Source organism: Micromys minutus (genome assembly GCF_963924665.1).
Source record: "Micromys minutus genome assembly, chromosome: 11".
In the NCBI taxonomy this organism is placed as follows: domain Eukaryota; kingdom Metazoa; phylum Chordata; class Mammalia; order Rodentia; family Muridae; genus Micromys; species Micromys minutus.
Genome location: NC_137980.1, coordinates 28469972 through 28491908, shown reverse-complemented (window position 1 = coordinate 28491908; position 21937 = coordinate 28469972). Strand labels below are relative to the sequence as shown.

At 42.8% G+C, this 21937-nt stretch overlaps 1 pseudogene across 1 annotated transcript; it reads right to left on the bottom strand.

The window, feature by feature from the left end:
* Window positions 1–4599: 4599 nt before the first annotated feature.
* Window positions 4600–7683, bottom strand: LOC308427377 (60 kDa heat shock protein, mitochondrial-like; annotated as a pseudogene). The gene is made up of 2 exons: window positions 7590–7683; window positions 4600–6267 (listed from the first exon to the last, which is right to left on the bottom strand). The product of its transcript is annotated as a 60 kDa heat shock protein, mitochondrial-like (transcript).
* Between the last annotated feature and the right edge of the window lie 14254 nt (window positions 7684–21937).

Sequence of the window (21937 nt, the reverse complement as noted above, 5' to 3'; positions counted from 1 at the left end):
TTAACCAAACCGGATCATGCAGGAATGTTTAATGAGTGTGTCAACATGCAGATGAAGAAGACAGCCAAGACAATTGTTTTCCTTTAGGTTGAATATTTGAATCTTCTGTGTATCTAAAAGGAAATGGGTTTTAGTTCTTTCTGTGCACTGATATTTTGTATATTGTTGACTAACCCAGTGTGCTGGGTTGTGGGTGTGTAGAGAGCTCTGTAATACCTGACTGGGCACTGCTGAGTGGGCAGTGCCAGAAATTGTTTATATTTCATACCTTTTCTACTTTGAGAAAAAAAGTCAAAGAAAAACTGTAGTATTGGAGGGAAACAATGTGACCAAGGAGAAGATGAATTCAACAAGCAGCCTCATGGGACTTGGTGAACACTCTGGGTTCCAGTTATCTCGAGCTGCCCCACCCCTCCCCAGCACAATGGTTCTCTCTGCAAACGCTTGGATCTAAGAAGCTAGTCTCCTGAGTTAGCTGATGCCTGCCCTGCTTTCTAATTACTTACATTCTGTTTCTTGCTTAAAATAAAAAAAGACAAGACTGTTGGACCACTATTGAAATTCTGTAGAGTTGTTTCTTATTAAAACAATGATGTGATTACCATAATTGGCATATTTAAGGCCTAATGCCATTCTAATAAAGGCAAAATTTTCTTTTTTAAAAAAGTCTAGAAATCATACAAAAGTTTAGTCTTTTTCTATCTATACTAAATTATTTGATAATACGTTTTCATCATTGTTTAATCATATAAATCTCTAGGCCACGGACAGACCTTGTTCATTTCAGTATCTTCGTGGTACTAGAAGCTGTCTGCACTTGAGAAATATGAAAGAACTTTATTGGCTAATTGTCCTCCAAATGCCAACTCATAAGTTCAGTGAGTCTTTATTTTTATTTCTTTATTATTATTATTATTATTAATTTGTATTGTTTTGTGGTTTTCTTTGAGACAGGGTGTCTCCGTGTGTAGCTCTGGCTGTCCTGGAACTAGCTCTGTAGAGTAGGCTAGCTTCAATTCACAGAAATCCACCTGCCTCTGCCTCCTGAGTGCTGGAATTAAAGGTCTGTGTCACTGATGTCCAGATTTTTTCTTTTATTTTTAAGATTCTAATATAATCATATCCCATTTCCTTACCTTCCTCTATCTATGCCCTCACTATATCCTCCCTTCTCTCTTTCAAATCTACGTACTCCTTTTTTTATTAATTGTCGTTACCTGCATATGTACACACACACACACACACACACACACACACACACAGAGAGAGAGAGAGAGAGAGAGAGAGAGAGAGAGAGAGAAAGAGAGAGAGAGAGACATACATAGATATAGGCATTACACAGACATAGTTGTAGATATATACCTAAATATAATCTGTTCAGCAGGCATCTAGATGATAATCTGTTAGTATCAAAGTTTGTTTTTCTGAGTTCATTCATTTCTATGTGACGGCTTCTCCACCTAATTGTGATACAGAGCGTACGTGGGTTGTGAATATACAAGTTTGTCATCTGTTCGAGTTTCCTTTGAATAGGCCTTGGCACTGGGTGGAAACTGTTCCAGAGATAAAATTTACAGGACAAGCACTCACAGCTATCTTCATGCAGGAAGGAATTTCATTATCTCTCACTTTGGACGCTTTACACATGTTACTTTTAATCCAGAAGGAATCCAGGAAAGAATAGTCACTCCAACAACATAGATCTCAGCCTTGATGGAAGTCAGCATGTAAGAGAGCAACCAGATAGGTCTTGGAAACAGGATCACAGCTTTGCTTTGCTTCACTATTGATTTTTCTTTTTCTTTTCTTTTCTTTTCTTTTTTTTTTTTTTTTAGATATTATAAGCTTTTCTTTTTATTTATTTATTTATTTATTTTTGAATACATTTTTTAAGGTTGTAATTAAGTATTTGTGGGTACATATACATACACATATGTATATATGTAACAATAATATAGGAAAAGAGGTTATTAATTTGAGGGGATAGGAGAGAGACTAGGAGGGGCTGTAGGGAGGAAAGGGGGATGTGATACAGTTCTATTTTAATTAAAAAATATATATTTTGTTGAGCTTCACACAGTCTGTGAGTTGTTTCTGGGGTGTTCAGAGCTTTCTGGGGTTAGTATCCCATTATCAGTGACTGCATATTATGTCTGTTCTTTTGTGACTGGGTTACCTCACTCAGGATGATATTCTCTAGATGCATCCATTTTCTTAAGAATTTCATTAAGTCATTGTTTCTGATAGCTGAGTAGTACTCTATTGTGTAAATGTACCACAATTTTTGTATCCATTCATCTACTGAAGGACATCTGGGATCTTTCCAGCTTCTGGCTATTATAAATAGGGCTGCTATGAACATTGTGGTGCATGCGTCTTTGTTGTGTGTTGGAGCATCTCTGGGGTAAATTCACTATCGATTTTTCAAAACTCCTGTACTGAGATGTAAGTCAGAGAAAATGAAATAAGTACCTTTTCACGTTTGAATACTTTTGATTAATATTATCAACCCAAATAACCATCAACCATAATAAAAATATATAGCATTTCCATAACCTCAAAAATTCCTTCATGCCCCTTTATGTCATCCCCTGATTTCCAGCCCTATATACTTTACATATAGGATATGGATCCATTTTTAGTGTGCAGTGTGCTTTGCTCTAAGTGGGATTTCTCATTAGTGTAATATGCTCCTGTAACAGTTCCCTTTTGACTTGTCAACTGTAATAATTCAACTTTAGAAAACTTAACAAATCGTTTGGTTATATAAGCAAGCATTTTTAGAAAATTCTCTTCGTTTTCTACACATAGGCACACAAAGAGAGCAGTTCCATGCTTTATGACCACAAACTGTGTGGTGTTATACTTGTGACCTCATGAGAAACCAACGTAAACCTATGCCACTTGGTTAGGTCAACGCTACCATTAACTGATAGAGTCTACCCTCTACTGTGAGAACCCTGAAACTAAAGCACTAATGATATTCTTAGCTGTTTGCGTGTGTATAATTATTTTTAAAGTGGGTGAGTATAGCTTTCGTGAACAAATGCACAAGTAGGCACATGTGGTTGTCTATGCGCTGTGCATAGGGTGAGGGGAAAGGCTGTGTGTTATCCGCTAACGGCATCCTCCCTGACAAATCTCATTGAAGCTATCAGCATGTTTTGTGAGCTATTGATTTCCTAATGCCTTTCTAGTTTGGCAAGAAAATCAGATATTTAGAGTACAAGGCCAATAATCCTTTTTATCAGGCAAGATGGATGGTAGTTGACATGCAGACCAGCACTGTTTGTTAGCGTTCATTCCAAACTGAAGCATTATTCCCTGGTGGGAGGAGTGAGGCTCTAAAGACTCAGGAAATTGATGGAATGACAAAGCTTAGGAAGCTCATGAAACTTATAAGACTCAAGAAGTTCAGGAAGTTGCAAGATTGTCAAGGCCACTCCCCTAGTTTACATATGCAATAGACAATTGCCTGGGAGAGGGGACTCTTGTGGCACAGCCTTCAAGTTCTTCAGGAAACTGCTGGGGGTTTCCTAAACTATCATCTGTGCTCCTGTAATTTAGCTGATTTTGAGTCATCCATGTTCCCATAAGAAACTCCTCACATGTCTCTGTAGGTGACTCCATGTTTGGTCACCAAGTTAAACAGGGGTAGGGTTGTTTCTTTGGTTCCTTTTAGGTGCCTCATCTGGGGTGAGTAGATGTTTGTTTCACGTCTTCCCTGAAGAGTCTCAGAAGAAGCTCCCCAAGTATAAACTTAACAGGATGGCTTTCTGTTCCCCCAGGTTGCATGTGGATTACCACAATGAATGCCGGGGAACAATTATTATGACTTAGAAATGTAGAGCCTTGGAATACATCTTTATAAAGACATTTCATTTACAATTTAGAAAGTAAAATAAGAATTAGAGTCCTAGAATCTGTAGGTATCACACAATAATCTATAGCAACGTTTCCCTCCTTCTCTTTCTCCTCTTCCTCTTTTTCCTCCTCCTTCTCTATGCACTTCTTCTGAGACAGAGTCTCACTCTGCAGCATAGGCTGGCCTCAAACCCATGGCAATTCTTCTGCCTCAGCCTGTCGAGTTCTGGTATTATAGACATGGGCTATTACTACATCTAGCTTTTCTTTTTTTTTTTTTAACTTTGAACAAAATTTTATTACACAAAGGTTGTCACATAATTGGGTACTTCTCTACTTTGTACACCATCATTCCACCCTCCACAGAAAGGCTGCTTCTGAACTTCTCACGTGGTGACACAGAGCTGCAGTCCTGATGCTGATAGAACAGTGGAGATGCCTCAGTGATTGAACTGGAAAGCAGAACACTGGTTATGGCTTTTTCACCCAGCATCAGGAATGTACAAATGTCTTTATTAAAAAATACAAAATAAATTATCTGTAGACATGGACAATGACAGCAGCAAACCATTATATATTGTCAAAGGAAACCAGTAACGGATGGTTACAGTGATCAGCCAGCCTTCTTCTCTTCAGTCATTTTCTTCAGGTGACTTCTCTGAAGTTATCGGTGAGGAACCTGCCTTGAGCTTCCTGTCATAGTTCATTGATAAGGGCAAAGCACTACTCTAGGAGTTAGAACATGCCACCTCCCTTAGCCCCTCCCATTCCTACCATTGCACCCATTTCAGGGTCCTTCTTTTCTTTAGGAATTTCTGTCACTATAGCTTCGGCTGTAGTTAGCAAGGAGGCCACCCCAGCAGCATCCAGTAAAGCTGTTCTTATAACCTTTGTTGGATCAGTGATTCTCTTTTCCACCATGTTTACAAAGTCTCCAAGCATGGCGCCATAACCAACTTCTGAGGAACTCTGCAGAATTTTCTCAACTATCAGAGATCCTTCAACACCTGTGTTCTTAGCAATTGTCATTGCAGGAATTTTAAGTGATCTTTTAATAATTCCTATACCTATTTTATCTTCATGAGCAGGTTTCAATGAATTCAAGGCTGGGATGCACCGAAGCAGAGCACAGCCACCTCCCAGAACAATGCTCTTGTAGCATTGAGAACATCTGTAACTCTTTCTTCTCATTCACTTGTCCCTCCAACCTTCAGCACAGCTACTTTATCTGAAAGTTTAACAAGTCACTCATTCAGCTTTTCCTCTTCATATTCACTAGTTGTGATGTCTAGTGATTTCTTGAATATGTTTTTCAATGTGAGCTTTGTCACCTTTTCCTTTCAAAAGCATGGCATCACCTTTGGTGACAGTGACCTCTCCAACTTTTCCTAAGTCATGAGCTTGAACATCTTCAACATTTAGATTCAACCCCTCTTTTCCAAACACCGCACCACCAGTAGCAATAGCCATATCTTTAAGCTGGTTCTTCCTATTGTCCCCAAACCCCAGAGCTTTGACTGCTACAACCTGAAGACCAACTTTTAGCCTGTTCAAAACCAGTGTGCTTAGAGCTTCTCCATCAACATGTTCAGTCATTATAACCAATGACTTACAATGAGCATTGGCAATTTCAAGAGCGGGTACAATGGACTGAACACTAGAAATTTTCTTTTCACTCAATAAAACATAGGCAACTTGGAGTTCACATTTTTTTGACCTTTAGATGTGTTAATAAAATATGGGGAAATATATCCTCTATCAAACTTCATGCCTTCAATAATTTCTAGCTTATCACTCAGGGTTTTTCCATCCTTCACTGTGATGATTCCCTTTCTTCCAACCTTTTTCATTGCCTCAGTAATGATGTTCCCAATGTCTTTGTCTCCATCTGCAAAAATTGTAGCCACCTGAGCAATTTCATAAGGGGTTGTCACAGGTTTAGATTGTTTCTTAAGCTCAGCAATTACAGCATCAACAGCCAACATCACACCTCTCCGGACTTCTACTGGATTAGCTCCTTTGCTGATCTTCTCAAAGCCCTCCTTGGCAATAGACCGTGCCAGAACAGTGGCATGGTGGTGCCATCCCCAGCCTCTTCCTTTGTGTTATTGGCAACATCCTGAACACGTTTAACTCTGATATCTTTGTATTTATCCTTTAAATCAATTGACTTTGTGACAGCGACCTCATCTTTTGTTACTTTGGAACTTCCCCAACTCTGTTCAATAATCACTATTCTTCCCTTTGGCCCCATTGTAACAGCTACAGCATTGGCTAAACGGTCTACACCTTGAAGCAATAAGGCTCGAGCATCCGAACCAAATTTCACATCTTTGGCATGAAGAGCCAGTGCCCGGAACATTGGTTTCTTCTGTCGAAGGACTGTGGGTAGTTGGAGCGTTTCTGCAGGGTGGCAGCAGGAGAGCACCAGGCACGGCAGGCTGTCTGCGGCTAGTGAGGGCTAGCTTTTCTCTCAGTTTTTTTTTTTTAACAAACACATTGTATCCTGCAGGAAGTGTCACTTGACCCTAAGATGAAGAAAGGATGAAGAAAGGCTTCTCTCAGTTCCTTCTCTAATGGGGACAGGGGATGGCATATGAATGCTAACTGTCAAGCTTAAAGAAAGACCTCTCCCCAGATGCCACGGGGACAGACATAAGTAATGGTGTTTGTACTAAGTCACAGAGGACCAGCTGCCTGACTAGGCAGTCGGAGGGAAGCAGAGTGGACTTGGTAGCACATCCAAGAATCCCCTCAGTATCAAAAGTCAGCTTGTAATTTTTCAATGAAAAAACAGCTTATGTGACAGAGAGGCTTCAAAATCTTGATATAAAATTCATTTCCCTTTTTGCCAAAATTTAAATAGTACACAAGCTATTGTTCTGAGTGTGTTTTGTATTATAAGCAAAAAAAGAATTCTGAACTAAACATTTCTTTTTTTGTATTAACTTTTTGGCACATACAGCCTCTAGCTCTTTGGTCCCTGAGCTCTGACTTTACATGAGAGCTTGCTACACTGATCATGGATGCCAATGGGAAACAGAACCCAAGACTCGAAGTCCAAAGGCAGAGAGGCTGGTGCAGCCTGCAGCTACATGCTCAAGGCAGGCACATACTCTCATGCTTTGTCTGTGGGAGGTTTGGTTTTCTTCCTTCTTTGTTGGTAAACTCTTAATTTCTACAACAGACTGAATTGTAATCAGTGGTGGCTTACACAATGCAAACAGGGTTCGTTGATTTTATCATACATGATTTTCTATGTAAAATCTTGCTCTGTTGGAAAAATGCATAAAGTTCAGTGTGACTGGAATGTAAGACATCTCTGGGGGATACGGTTAGGTTTTTATAATGTCATGCTAAGGGTTTTGCATCTTATGATACATTGGTGAGTTTCAGAGAAGATTAAGAGACCATAGAATGAATTTAGAGAAATCCCTTGGCAGCAGTGTGAATATTGATTGGTGTGTTGGGAAATAGTGGGAGAGTCCACCTAAGAGGCCATTATGATAATGAAAGCTAAAAGGAAGGCACTAGGAACACAAAGGAGGGATGATTTATAGAACTTTGGTCAGAGAATGAGTCAACTTAGCAACTGTGTGTGTGTGTGTGTGTGTGTGTGTGTATACATGCATTCGGAATGTCTGAATTATGACCATCTGACTTAACGGTGGAGGTTAAGAAGTAGGTGTTAGACCTTGCTAACCAAAGTCAAAGTCTGACATTACCTGAAAGCCCTGAGTTTGATGCAGAAATATTGATTACCTTTACCACTAGAGCTTGTCCTTCTCTGCCATTGTCTGGGGAGCTTGAAACCCCCATACCTTTTATCTGTGGAATATCATGGAGCCTTTGTGAGATTACAGGTCCAGCTTCCTTTCTCTCGATAAGAAGCGTTCAGCAAAGCACCAGAGATCCCTGAAATGCCGTTCCATGCTACTGAGGCATCTCAGTATCTTAGCCTTCAGCCAGTGACCTATGCCCATCCTGGATATTCCTACTTCCTCTCCTAAAACTGTATAACTCTTCATTATCCAAAATAAAGTTGATCTGTCTCCCTGAAGCTGACCCCAGAGTGTCATTGTCATTTCTATTTGTACTCACAGGCTGACTGAAACAGTGTTCCCTTTGTCCTCATGGGATGTTGGCCAATGGCTTGGGGAGAAAGGAGGGGCACAGCAGACACTCATAATTTTAGAGAGGAGTAGTAGAAATAAGCTCACACACACACACACACACACACACACACACACACACACACACACACCCTTTTGGACAGTTTCTTGTTCCAAACCAGCCTCAAATTTTTCATGTAGCTGAAGGTTTCTTTCTACTCTGATCCTCTGATCCACAATTCCAGAGTGCTGGGATTTCAGGTATGTAGCAACACACCTGGATATGTGGCTCTGGGGACCGAACCAGGGTTCATACATGCTATGTAAATACTCTTCTGAGCTATATCATCAGCCCATTGTCCACGTTTTAATTATTAGACAAGAGAGAATGTAATAGGTTAGCCATCGTCTTAGAACTTAGGAGGAAGGCATTGAGTCATTAAGTTCTGATATCCAACACTCTTCACATGGACCCAAATGTTCTAACCATTTGGGATTCCTTTTGTTAGTCTTGGTCTCATGAGAATTCCTAATTTTAGGGATGCTGGGAAGCAGAACAGAGGCAGGGCTATCTATCAGCACAGCTTCAGTCTTCTTCTTGAGACTCAGATGTCCTCAGTGCCAGTTGCTTTTCTTATCAATGTGACAGAATAAAAACCCAGTAGAAGCAGATCAAGGGAAGAAAGGTTTATTATGAATCACAGGTCATAAGGAGTAGTCTACCATGATAGGGAAGGCTGGCACTGGGGCTTGCTTCCATGTGTGCCAGAACTGTGAGGTAGTAGACCAAGTCATGGCAGCAGCAAAGAACACAGACTAACCTGAAAGTGAATCTGGGATGCAGTCCTCAAAGGCCCGTCTTTTGTGGCCTAAAATAGCTAGCTAGATTTTGTGTTTCAACTTTTCAACAACCTCCCAAGACTAGGTTACAATTTGTGGACTAAGTGTTCACACTCATGAATGTATGCAGACATTTCACATCCAGCCAACAACACTCTCTTGTTTCCTGTTGGTTCATCAGTAACTACTCTCCATTTTCTCTCTGGTTTTGTTGTGTCTCACGTGCATTGGCTCCTGTGGTAGACACTCTATTCATCTCTCCAGATCTCTCTTCCCCACTTCTCTCTTTATCCTGTGATAGCACCAGAAAGATGTTTTAATGGCCACAGTAATGAGCCCTTGCACTCTCTGGTCTTCAGTTGAGTTTGGCCAATGAATGATATCAGCAGGCTGTTAGGAGGTGGGAGGAGGAGGAAGTGCTCTGTGAAGGTTCATTTTGAAGGCTTTCTGTTGAGATTCAAATGGGCACTTTCTCTGCAGAACACCATAGCTGCTTCTAAGCCTAACAGGTGTCATTGGTTCCTGGAGTTACCCAAGGAACACATTTATTTCCTATAATTGCTACATGGTTCCTTGTTGAAGTTTCCTTTTGTAACTGTCTATATGTTAATCTCCCCTTCACCTGTGTTTTAGGTGGTTTTGAGAAACTTGGGTGATTTAGTTTCCCATGCCAATTTCTTCCTTTTACATGGATGTATTCATTGGGAGAAAAAGGGAGTTATTTGGATAATTACATTGTGGAAACATAGACAAGGCAGAATCTTCTGTGGGGGGGCTCAATTTTTGCTGCTCTCCCATGATGTCACTACGGGTTCCAACTCTTTAAAAATTATCTTTCCTGTCAGAGTCATCACCTTGGTGGGACAATGTTAGAAGGGGATGAGAGAAAGAACAGCTTATGAGGTATCTGCTGATTCCGGGATTCTTTACTCCACCGTTAGGAGTCAGTAGAGGCCATAAAAGCTTAAAAGAAAATCACCCTTCACCAACAGAGAGTAAGAAACTGTTGCATTAGACCACATGCATCCCGCGAGACCACATGCATCCCGCGAGACCACATGCGTCCCATGAGACCACATGCATCCCGCGAGACCACATACATCCCACGAGACCACATGCATCCCGTGAGAGCCTTCTGGCTTCGTCATCCGGAAGCCCTAGAAATGCGTCTTTCCCTCTCTGACACCCACAGCCATGTTGCATCTGCCTACAGTCTACTGCGTCTGCGCCATTATTCCATTGGTATCTATTTCTGTCAGCTCTCAAAGAAGCCCCAGATATCCAGGTCAGCCTTCCTCTGTGTTCTCTAACCCCCACTGAGCACCATATGCTTGCATTCTGTTCTCCCTCCCCCTTCACTAATCTCTGCAAGCCTGCATTTCCCTGTGGCCTTCCAGCTCCATGAGATGCAAAGTCTCCTGCATGTTCAGCCTGTTACCTGGAAATCCCTTTCTCTCTGTCCAATTGGAGGAAACCTGGCTCCTTCAGTCTTCCTGTTTCCAGCTATCTCAAATGCTGCATCATGTGCCCCTCCCCATCTCCACTCATCCCTCAGGTGGAGGACTTTACTGATGTTTCCATTCGACCCACCCACCCCCAGTGTTCAACGCTGAATCTTCCGTCCTCCTTTATTTCTCGTTGTCTCTTATCTGCAGTCACGTGACTCCCCAGGCATTCCCTCTTACCTCTACTTTTACTTCCTTGCTGTTACATCCAACATACTTACAATTCTTGCTAATCTTAGTGTGGACACGAAGTCTTCCAAGAAACTGAACATAATTAGTTCTCTGAACTCCTCAAGGATTGTTTCCAGCCTCTCACACGCTTTTGTATCCTAGACTTTGTGATGCCCATTGAACATGTAAAGCCTCCATAACCTTAACTCTTTGTTCTTGAGATCACCAACCAAAATCCTATTCCAACTCACATCAATCTTTTGACACCCCCAGCCCCACCTTTGACATGTTCCTTACACTAGTAATTTTCTGTCCATCTCGATATTTCTGGAGGAAATTTTGACAGCACACAGTGACCAATCACATGTTATGCTCATGGTAAACCCCTCAGGGTCAGTCTTTGTGGACCAATCAAATCTCATTTCCCCATCCTCCTAGATGTGTTCACTCTGTATTTCTCACCATCTTCAACCTATTCACCAAAAAAGCAGAAGGAGCTTCCGTAACATCCCCACCCCACATCTACCCGTACCTAAGCCCTCACGCTCTGCTTCGTGGGTTGTATCTACAGATCACGATGTTCCACTGTCTTCTACATATTTTGTTTAGCATGTTATTAGGTTGCTCCTGCTGGCAGGCAGACAAAATGCTATCTCTCTGGTGACTACTCCCTGTCATGAATTTTCTTTGCTGCAGAACTCCTCAGAAGAGCTGTCATGGTGTCCTCACAACTCTTCCCTCCTTGGGCCACGTTCAGTAGTAGACTCAGAGAAGAAAATACTTGGCCCCATTTTCCTGCAGTGCTGTGGTAAAGGTGAGGTGAATGAAGGCCGTCAAAGATGAGACAGGGAACTGTTGTGATTGGTCATGAAATCAAGATAATGAGAAGTTCAATGCCGATGTCAAGAGAAGAGGGCTGCTGACAGGTGCTGTTCCCCCCAGCTGTCGGGCTTCCCTTCTGCCTGTCATCAGGAGTCCAACCAGGATGGGTCTCATAGCACACCTCAGAATTGGTTCCTGACAAGTACAGTTACTTCCACGATACTAAAGTTAGCGGTTCAGTCCACGTCCTTGCTTTCTCTTTCTTGTTTTGTATTTCAGGGAGTTTGATGAAGGTGGTCACAGGGGCTCTTCCGATGCAGTTTCAATGTGGTGTACCATTACATGGCACCTCGGGGTTCCTCACAGCTGTCCGGTAGCTCTCAGTCTCCACTGCCTCCTGTCATACAATCGGTCATGTCGGACACCTCTGTGACTGGGATCTTTATGTCTTGGTTTCCTTTCTTCATGTTCACTTACCATAAAGCAGTGCCTTCCTTTCCACAGGATGAACAGGAAGTGGATATTAATTAAACTACCTGAGCAATCAGCTAATTAACAGTAAGGCTAGGTCTAATAAACAAGTAAGGTCTTGCGATGCCTTTCCCTTTATCCACTGCACTTTCAAATTTGTTTTGAATTATGTTAATTTGCATCACAATTAATGTGAAATGGTATATCACATGACGGTGAAGAATAAAGCCTTAGGTGTTTTAACTGTGTTGGTCAGCTATCTTAACCAGAGAAGTTATTTGCAAATGGTCTCGTGGCTGGTAGGGGATGTGGCTGGGGCTTGGACATCAGGAAACGGGGGGCTCCAGTACTGAGATTCTGACTTTAGAATGTCTGCTCTGAGTTCCCGAAGTCTGCACGAAACACAGCACACATCTGAGCAGCCCAAATGTGTGTCATTTTCTTTGAAAAAAATTGAAAACAATTATCAAACTGTTTTGTGCTATTTTGAGTGAGAAAGCCCTACACACTAGCTCAAGCCTGCTACTTCCTAGTTTTCCTAAACTGTAAAATCAAGTCAAGGGGTGGTACCCAGGGAAGGTATCCTCAAGTACCTGGGTAAGGAAGGGCCAAGAAGGTGTGGGGGAGGGGCTGCTACCGTCTCCTGGGAGGAAAATGGAGGACAGCACTGTTTTTCCTGGTACAGCTCAGAGGAGGTAAAGCCATGCTGAGGGCTTTTTTCCTGGAGCCAGTAGACTTTGTTATAAGCGATGTGCGTTTTTTTTTTTTTTTTTTTTCTCTCTCTTTCTTTTTTAAACCGCCTCCTAACACAGAAGCAGAAATGACCACAAAAGAAGCAGGAGCTCTCAAGATTGCCTTTCACTTCCCTTTGTTAATGACGTGGCAAAGAGCCACGAGGCTTAGTGGAAGATTGCACTCCATTTCCTGGAAAATCTTTACCAACTCAAAGACTGTAGGAGTCCATGATTGCAAAGGTCCAGGGGCACAGGAAGTGGGGATGGTGGGCAGAATCTGCTCCATTTTCTTGTAAAAGCTTCTGAAAATGTCACACTACTCCCCTGTTTTAACATCCCCCTCCTGCCCACCCTCTCTCCTGTTTTTTTGGTCTTTATCCCCCTATCTTACCGTCCTTCTCTTTCTTATCATTTAACAGCGTGTATCTACTGAATGCCTGCTTTGGGGTGTGCGCTGATCAGTCGCTGGATGCTGTGGTGTACAAAATAAGACCTAGTCTCCCATCAGTCATGGAGACATTTGAATAAGTTTACAAACAAGGGGACAAATCCGAGGCTAGATAGGTGATGGTGGTGAAAGGTGACGGTGGTGATAATCAGAAGAGGAATGGAGATTCAGAAGGCTGGGAGTGGAGCGTGGGCAAGGTTGGCATCAGTGTTAAAGGTGAGGTCTGAGTACAGAGCTGAAGACGGGAGCCAGGGCAAAAGACCCGGTGTCCTGACAGTGCTTGGGAAGGAAGAAAGGCAGAGGTGCTGCTAGCTTGGCAGGCCAGACAGAGAGAAGGCTTTGGGAACAGGTTGGAGGGTAGCTGGTCGCCAGGACACAAACCTTTAGGGTTCTAAGCATTTGATCCACATTTCCCGAACTCCCTCTGCTGGCAGGATGGGGAAAGACACCAAGGGGGTTGGGGGGGGGATGGAGGAAGGGGAGGGAGGGAGGAAGGGGAGGAGAAGGGGAAGGGAGAGAGAAGGAGGAGGAGGGAGAAGAGGAGGAGGAAGGAGAAGAGGATAGGGATCACCAGAGAGCCCAGGTCCCCTTCTGCCTGCCTGCCTATCTTTGTATATTTATTGCATCCGTAACAACTCTCACTGGGAAGCATGGGGGTGGGGTGGGGTGGGGTGGGGCTATGGACATTGAAAGAAGGGAACCTTGGGAGAGCCAAGATGGGTAGGGCCAAGAAAAGCAGGAAAATTAGCAATGAAAGTTTAGGAGAGAAGACTTCAGGGTTAAATTTAAAGCCTCACAGAAATGTTGGCCCTAAAGATAACAGAAGCAGAGCCCTGCTAAGATTTTTGGATTGGGGGGCATAGCACGTGAAGCATAAACACTCTAGAGTGGGGGGCCTTTAACTTTTGGCTTCTCTGGGCCGTATCAGGCCAGGAGGAACTGTCTTGCCTAACCATTAAACATGTGGATGAAAACTGACGAAAAATAAAAATTTGTATGTAGTTTTCACGATACCCACCATCACACATAAGCAAAAGGTCCTCAGAATATCATCATATATTAAAAGAAAAGAGGGTGTCATAAAGTTAGGGGGCTACAGACACAGCATTGGAGGAACCAGCGCTTTGGTGTTGGGTTGGACGGAAGGAGCTGCCGTGTTTGGTGGATTTTCCTGGGCTCATCAGTTGGTTTGTAGTTTTAACCTAGCTGTGCTTCCTTCTTGAAAACAAAGGCAACGGTGCAGCTGTGAATTGAGGGACTTTTGTCTCTGGGAAGCTAGGGCCACAGGTAGCAAAGACAACAAGACCAAAATTTCTTCAGGTTAAATGTTAGCCTGGAGCCCTATGTGTTCCATTTGAAAGTGAACAGGTAACGTGTTTACATCAGCTGACAGTGGAGTCTCAGGTATTCGGAAAGTTATTGTCACTGAAATCTTAAAGTTCCTTTGCAAATTCTTACAGTGCAGTGAACTGGAAGACAATACCTTTTCTTTTCTCCTGATGGGTACGTTTGGTCAGTGTGTCAAGATGCGTATTTGTGCCCTGCTGCCACGCTAGCATTCTGCCTTCCTTCCTTCCCAAGCACTGTCAGGACACCGGGTCTTTTGCCCTGGCTCCCGTCTTCAGCTTTGTACTCAGACCTCACCTTTAACACTGATGCCAACCTTGCCCATGCTCCACTCCCAGCCTTCTGAATCTCCAAAATTGTGGTTTCAGCTGGAATTCTGTAATGATTTGAGACACTGTATGGAAGGCTCAATTTAGTTCATCAAAATGAGCAGGCATGTTTACTGTACATGTGAGATGCAGGCCGATTTTCATCATCAAGTTAACTTTGGTTCTGGTACCATTAACGATTTGATGGGTCATAAACCAAGAAATCATTTCATCATTTGGCCTGGACTTAGCAATCTTCAATGTGCCAATAATGTGGTCATATTAAGTGTCAATACTTTAAGGAATTCCTGGAACTGGCTGTGAAGCACAGTGGGCAGTGCTGAGACATGGCGGATGTGTGGAAGCATCCTTAGCAATGGAACAAGAATAGGTCTGGAGAGATGGTTCAAGCACTGGAGAGCACTGACTGCTCTTCCATGGGACTCAAGTTCAATTCCCAGCAACCATATGGCAGGAAAAAAAGAAAGAAAGAAAGAAAAAAAGAAAGAAAGAAAGAAAGGAAGGAAGGAAGAGAACAAAGCAAAAGAAAAGAAAATACAACCCATTCATTTGTGTTCTCTAAATAACATTTAACACCTCTTATTTACAACAGTAGACTAAAATATGATTAGAAGATAACATACTAGAAGCCACATACCACCATAAAGCTGAAGAAACATGTCTTGGTGACTTTTCTATTGCTGTGAAGAGACACTGCAACCAAGGCAACTTACAGAAAAAAAAAAAAAAAAAAAAAAGAGTTTACTGGGCTCACAGTTCAGGAGGATGAGGCCATGACTACCATGGTGGGGAACTTGGCAGTAGGTTGGCAGGCATGGCGCTGGAGACGTAGCTGGAAAATTACGTCTTGATCCACATGCATGAAGGGGGGGGGGTGCTATGATCCTTAAGGTCCCCTCCCAGTGACACACCTCCTTAAACAAGGCCACATCTTCTAATCCTTCCCAGTTCCTGCAACTGGGGACCACGTATTCAAATCTATGAGCTCTTGGGGGCCACTCCCTTTCAGGACACTATACCACACATGCACGAGGACGTTCCCGAAACCATCTCATAATGCCTCAGGAAGTTTATGCTTTGTGTTGGGATGCATTCGAGGCTACACCAGGCTGCACGCAGGCTGAATACTCCTGAACTACAGCACTCAGTAATGTAGTTGGTCTCTTGGGGATGAGTGGGGGCTGTTGCATGAGAAGGAAGAACACAAGCACGCCGGGTCCGTGACAAGCACATGTTTGCTGACTGAACCTGATTTCTTATACAACACGCTAAACCTGCTCCCTTAGGCACTGAGCACAGATGGATGGGGCAAGTGGCAGCATCAGTGTCAGGCCTGTTAGTGAGTCTTCGCCGCCGACACGGCCAGCAAAATGGTAGCACCCGTGTTCCCATCCTTGACCTCTCTCCACCAAGATTCCCAAAGTGCAGACACAAGAGCTCCTGCATGTTATCCGGCAATGAAAGCATCAAATAGCATCTTCAGATCAGGTTATATGAATGTGATTTCAGTGCACATTTCATCCCAGAGTGCTTGTGCCCCATGGCTACATTTCCCAGGAGGGGACCGATGCTCTCACAGTGCTCAATCAATGACTCTGTAATTGGAAATACGGCATGTCTGCAGGCACCCGTACAGCTTCACACTTCTTTGTTTATTAAAAGCGTTTCATCATCTTTTGAAGAGCTCTCCTTGTTCTGCTGCTGTTCTAGAAGTGAGCATGCGGAGATTGGCTAACTCCTACAAGGTCACAGCAGAAGTTATTGGCTTAGCCAGGATAGGACTTCAAAGCCTTTGTTTCTACAGACTAGTGACCTTCAAGTCACGTACTTATGGTGACAAATGGAACAGTTAGGGACACTGTGTTGAGAAGTGAGGTAGGAGTAGAGGTCCTTGATGCAGAAGTGATAAAGAGTTATTATGTGTGCATAAAAACAGTCTACGCTATGATATGAAGTCACTGGCGACAAGCAAAGCGAGCTGCGTCTCTGTTTCTTTTGTTGCTGTTATGTGCTGTGTCGTTTCTCCAAAACCTCTCTTTGCTTTTTCAGGTGCCAAGTGATTCTGAATCGACTCTGGTCATTGGTAGGAGGCACCAAAGCAAGGCTGATGTTTCCATGAGCGGGGAGATGGCTCCATAATGCAAAGTCAGAAGCAAAAGGTGAGCACACCATCAGCCAACTAAAGAAAGATCAAAGGCAGCAGTCTGCACTCTCCCAGTCTCCCGTTGTGTTCTTTTCAGCATCTCAGGAAATAAGGTCTTCTCCAGAAAGCGAAGGACATCCAGGCAGCCAGCAAAAGAAACCAGCTTATTTGCTTACTTGATTTTCTGGTCGTCAATAATAAAATGTCTTTGTATTTTAGATTCACAGACTGAAGATGAAACCCAAATGCAGTTAGAGCAGAAGATAGGGCAAATCTAGAGAAGGAATTTATTGTTCCTGGTCCGTGCAGAAAAAGTAAAAGCAACGTCTGGTCTCATTGTGTTCGTTCAAAAGCCATCCTCCCCAGGAGGATCAGAAGTGAACAAGGGCACTGTGGAGACAGCCAGCCTCATTAGATAGTAGGTAGACTCAGAGGCGTGGTGTCCAGCGCTGAGAGTAAGTAGCGGGGCTGTGTGCAGACACAGGAGGGACTAACTGTAGAGACGATACCTGGGAGATAGGCTTTGCCTCTGTACATCAGGAGTATAAGCAAGGTAAAGGCTGGGTGCATACTGAACACAAGAGGTTCAGGTTACAAGGGGCTATCGTACGGTCCCTCTACTCCCAGAGGAGACAAACATCTATCACATGATTCAGAAACAGAAGCTCAGGTTTTTGTTTTGTTTTGTTTTGTTTTTTTTCTGTATGTATTGATAGTCAGGTTTTTTGTTTTTGTTATAAGAAATTAGAGGACTGGTAGAGTCTCTGTCTTCTTTGTTGCCCCATGATGTCTCTTGTATCATCCATGGAACTGTGTTCTTCCTAATGGCACGGTCAGTACGCATAGATATGTCTGTTCCCCTGAAGAAGCAGGTTTCTCTGAAGGCAACAAAGGATATCGCTAAGCTTCTCAGTGTGTTTTCTCATTGGTCCAGTGCAGTGTGCTGGGAGTCTAAAGGAAGGAATGGTCCAGCAGGGCAAGAGTGTGAATATAGGAGGAAAAGAACTGCCCCCCCCAATCGAATTCCATTGGTATTCTTTTAACATACAAATACTATGTAATTAAACATGCCTGCTTAGACACCACACTCTCTACTGAACTGCAACATTACATGGTGCCTCTTACATTTATGTGTGACTGGGGATAATGATACTCACTGTACTGGCTGGTTTTGTGTCAACTTGTCACAAGCTGGAGTTATCACAGACAAAGGAGACTCAGTTGAGGAAATGCCTCCATGAGATCCAGCTGTAAGGCTTTTTCTCAACTAGTGATTAAGGGGGGAGGGCCCAGCCCATTGTGGGTGGTGCCATCCTGGGCTGGTGGTTCTGGGTTCTATAAGAAAGCAAGCTGAGCAAGCCAGGGGAAACAAGACAGTAAGCGGTATCCCTCCATGGCTTCTGTATCAACTCCTGCCTCCAAGTTTCTACCCTGTGTGAGTTCTGGTTCTGACTTCCTTTGGTAATGAACAGTGATATGGAAGTGTAAGCTGAATAAACCCTTTCCTCCTCAACCTGCTTCTTGGTCATGATGCTTTGTGCAGGAATAGAAACCCTGACTAACACACACACACACACACATATATATGGGTTAGACATTGAGTATGTATTTATAGACACTGAGTATATTAGCTGAATATATAGAAACCCTAAGTATAATTTCAATAGAAAAGAGCTTGATTGTAGCTTGCTAATGTGAAGATAGTTGGAAGAGATGTTCCAAATATACAGAGCACAGCTCTGTGCAATCCCGACTCTTTCTGCTCATCGTTGGAACCATCCTTTAGAGGTATGAGATAAGGTGTGTGTGTGTGTGTGTGTGTGTGTGTGTGTGTATGTGTGTGTGTGTGTGTATGTGTGTGTGTGTGTATGTGTGTGTGTGTATGTGTGTGTGTGTGTATGTGTGTGTGTGTGTGTATGTGTGTGTGTGTGTTTCTGCAGAGCCCAGAGTTCAATATCAGATTTCTCAGTTATTCCCTGCATTTTATTTGTTGAGATAGGGTCTCTTACTGTACTCTCACCAACTGGCTAGACTGAGTGGGTACCAGGTTCCAGGAATCCTGCTCTGCACTCCCTCTTCCATGTACACTGTAACCAGTGCCAACCCCACACTAACCCCATCCTGCTCCTTCCAAAAAGATTTTTGTCTTTACCAAAACCTTTCATCTATAGCTCATTGGCAAGAACTTTTGTCCCATGGATATCTTATCTGACTTGGATTCTAAGAAATGAGTTTCTCTCTTTCTTTCCTTCTTTCTTCCTTCCTTCCTTCTTCCTTCCTTCTTCCTTCCTTCCTTCCTTCCTTCCTTCCTGTCTGTCTGTCTGTCTGTCTTTCTTTCTTTCTTTCTTTCTTTCTTTCTTTCTTTCTTTCTTTCTTTCTTTCTTTCTCTCTTTCTCTAATCTGGACGTATCACTAACATCACACTTTTTTATTTATTTATGTTTGTCCTCATTTTTTATTAGATACTCTGTATTTACATTTGAGATTTTATTCCTTTTCCCCCTGTCCTGCTTCCATCTCTCCTCCCCCTTCATTTTCCTTCACAAAGGTGCACTCCCTCTTAATCACTCTCTCCACTCCATTGCCTTGGTATTCACCTATAATAAGAAAACATGCCCTCCCTGGACCAAAAGCCTCTCCTCACATTGATGCCAGACACTGGTATCTTCAGCTACATATGCAAATAGATTAATAGGTCTCTCAATGTGTGCTCAAAGGTTGGTGTTTTAGTCCATGGGAGTTTTGGAGGGTTTGGTTGGTTGATAATGTTGTTCTTCCCATGAGGTTGCAAACAATTTCCTCTAGTCCTTTCTTTAGCACCTTCATGTGGGTCCCTGTGCTCAGTCCAATGGTTAGCTGCAAGCATGCTCAGCTGTATCTATAGGACTCTAGCATAGTCCCTGCGGAGGCATCTCTATCTGGTTCCTTGGCATCAGCAACAGTGCTTGGATTTGGTGTCTGCATATGTGGTGGATCCCTGGGTGAGGCAGCCTCTGAATGACCTTTTCTTCATTCCCTGTTCCTCTATTTGACCTTGCATTTCCTCCTGTGTTTTGTTCTCCATTTTAAGAAGGACCTAGACATCCTCATTTTGGCCTTCCTTCTTTTTGAGCTTCATAATGTATGTGGATTGTTTCTTCGGTATTCAGAGCTTTCTGGGGCTAGTATCTGCTTATCAGTGAGTGCATACCATGTATGTTCTTTTGTGACTGGGTTACCTCACTCAGGATGATAGTATCTAGTTCCATCTATTTGCCTACGAATTTCATGAAGTCATTGTTTCTAATAGCCGAGTAGTACTCCATTGTGTAAATGTACCACAATTTCTGTATCCATTCATCTGTTGATGGACATCTGGGTTCTTTACAGCTTCTGGCTATTATAAATAAGGCTGCTATAAACATGGTGGAGCATGTGTCCTTGTTATAGGTTAGAGCATCTTTGGTGTATATGCCCAGGAGTGGAATAGCTGTGTCTTCAGGTAGTACTATGTCCAATTTTCTGAGGAACCACCAGACTGATTTTCAAACTGGTCATACCAGCTTACAACCCCACCAACAGTGGAGGAGTATTCCACATTCTTGCCAGCATCTGCTGTCACCTGAGTTTTTGATCTTAGCCATTCTAACTTGTGTGAGGTAGAATCTTAGGGCTGTTTTGATTTGCCTAATGACTAGGGATGTTGAACATTTCTTTAGGTATTTCTCAGCCATTCAATATTTTTCAGTTGAGAAGTCTTTGTTTAGCTCTGTACCCCATTTTTAAATAGGATTATTTGATTCTCTATAGTCTAGCTTCTTGAGTTCTTTGTATATATTGGATACTAGCCCTCTATCAGATGTGGGATTGGTAAAGATCCTTTCCCAATCTGTTGGCTGCCGTTTCATCTTCTTGACAGTGTCCTTAGCCTTACAGAAGCTTTGCAATTTCATGAGGTCCCATTTGTCCATTCTTTTTTTTTTTTTTTTTAATAAGGAAACATTCATCTTTATTATTGAATCTAAAACCATTATTTTATGGTATCATTTTTTAGCATACTCAGATGGGTTGACATTCAATGTGGACAGCAAGCTAGCTTACAAATCGACAGCGAGTCTCCAAACAGCCATCAAGAGAGCACAGTAACTAACTTTCCTTACCGTGGTAGGAGTTCCAGTGACATTGCATGTTTTTGGTAACGGTAAGGAGAAGCTACTGCAAACTAGAGACAGATCATCTTCAGGCTCTGAAGATTGGCCGCCAGGGGCCATAATTACATAGAAATCCAGGAGCCAAAGGGGAAAAAATAAAGCACTGGAAAGGAACAAAAGCTTCAAAATAGATAGTTGGCATACTATGATTTGAGAGGTTTCCAGTGACCAGCATGACAGCAAAGACAGTATTATTTATACCTTTAGTATATAGAAGACAGGTTTTCAAGTCACAGTAATACATCCTGTGACAGCTCCTGAGACAAGTTACCCTCTGCCCTGAAGCCTTGTTATGCCAGTGAGACACGGAGACAGATGCTAAGCGGCCCACTGGATGAGATTCAGGAGGTCCTTGAAAAGTGACAAACTGTATGTTAGTAAATGACAAACATAGAGGCTTTATTTAAAAATCTCTCACTGTTCTTTATCAAAGTTACAAGATTGTTTGCATACCAATAGACTGACTGTAAACAGGAAATTCTCATTAAGGAAAGATGGGTTTACTGTAATTTGATCTTTTACAAAAAAATTACTGCAAGTTATTAATAACAGAATTTCTCTTTTACTTTCTTAAGTCTAATTCTATTGAAAATCTAACCAATGTTTCCACTCTCCTGCCTAAGGTTCAACCATGGTCACCTTAGGAAATACCCACTCATCTGTTCATCAGAAATACAAACTGTGGCACATTTCCATTTTATTTTCATTGAGCAAAGGCTTCGGCTGCATTGAGTGTCACGAGAGGAGAGGCTCTGGTGGCCCTGTGTGTCTCAGCTGAGTGTAGACAGCGTGGGGCAAAGCAGTGTTGCGCACTCAGCCTGCCGGCCATCTCTCAGGGATCTCCTCCTCCTTGGCTCGCAGCAGCCCGGCTTCTGTTGCCCTCAGCGACCTGACTGAAGCAAGGGTGTCATGCTTCAGGGTCCTCACTCAAGGTGGTTCCCTCTAGTGAGGACATGCTCCT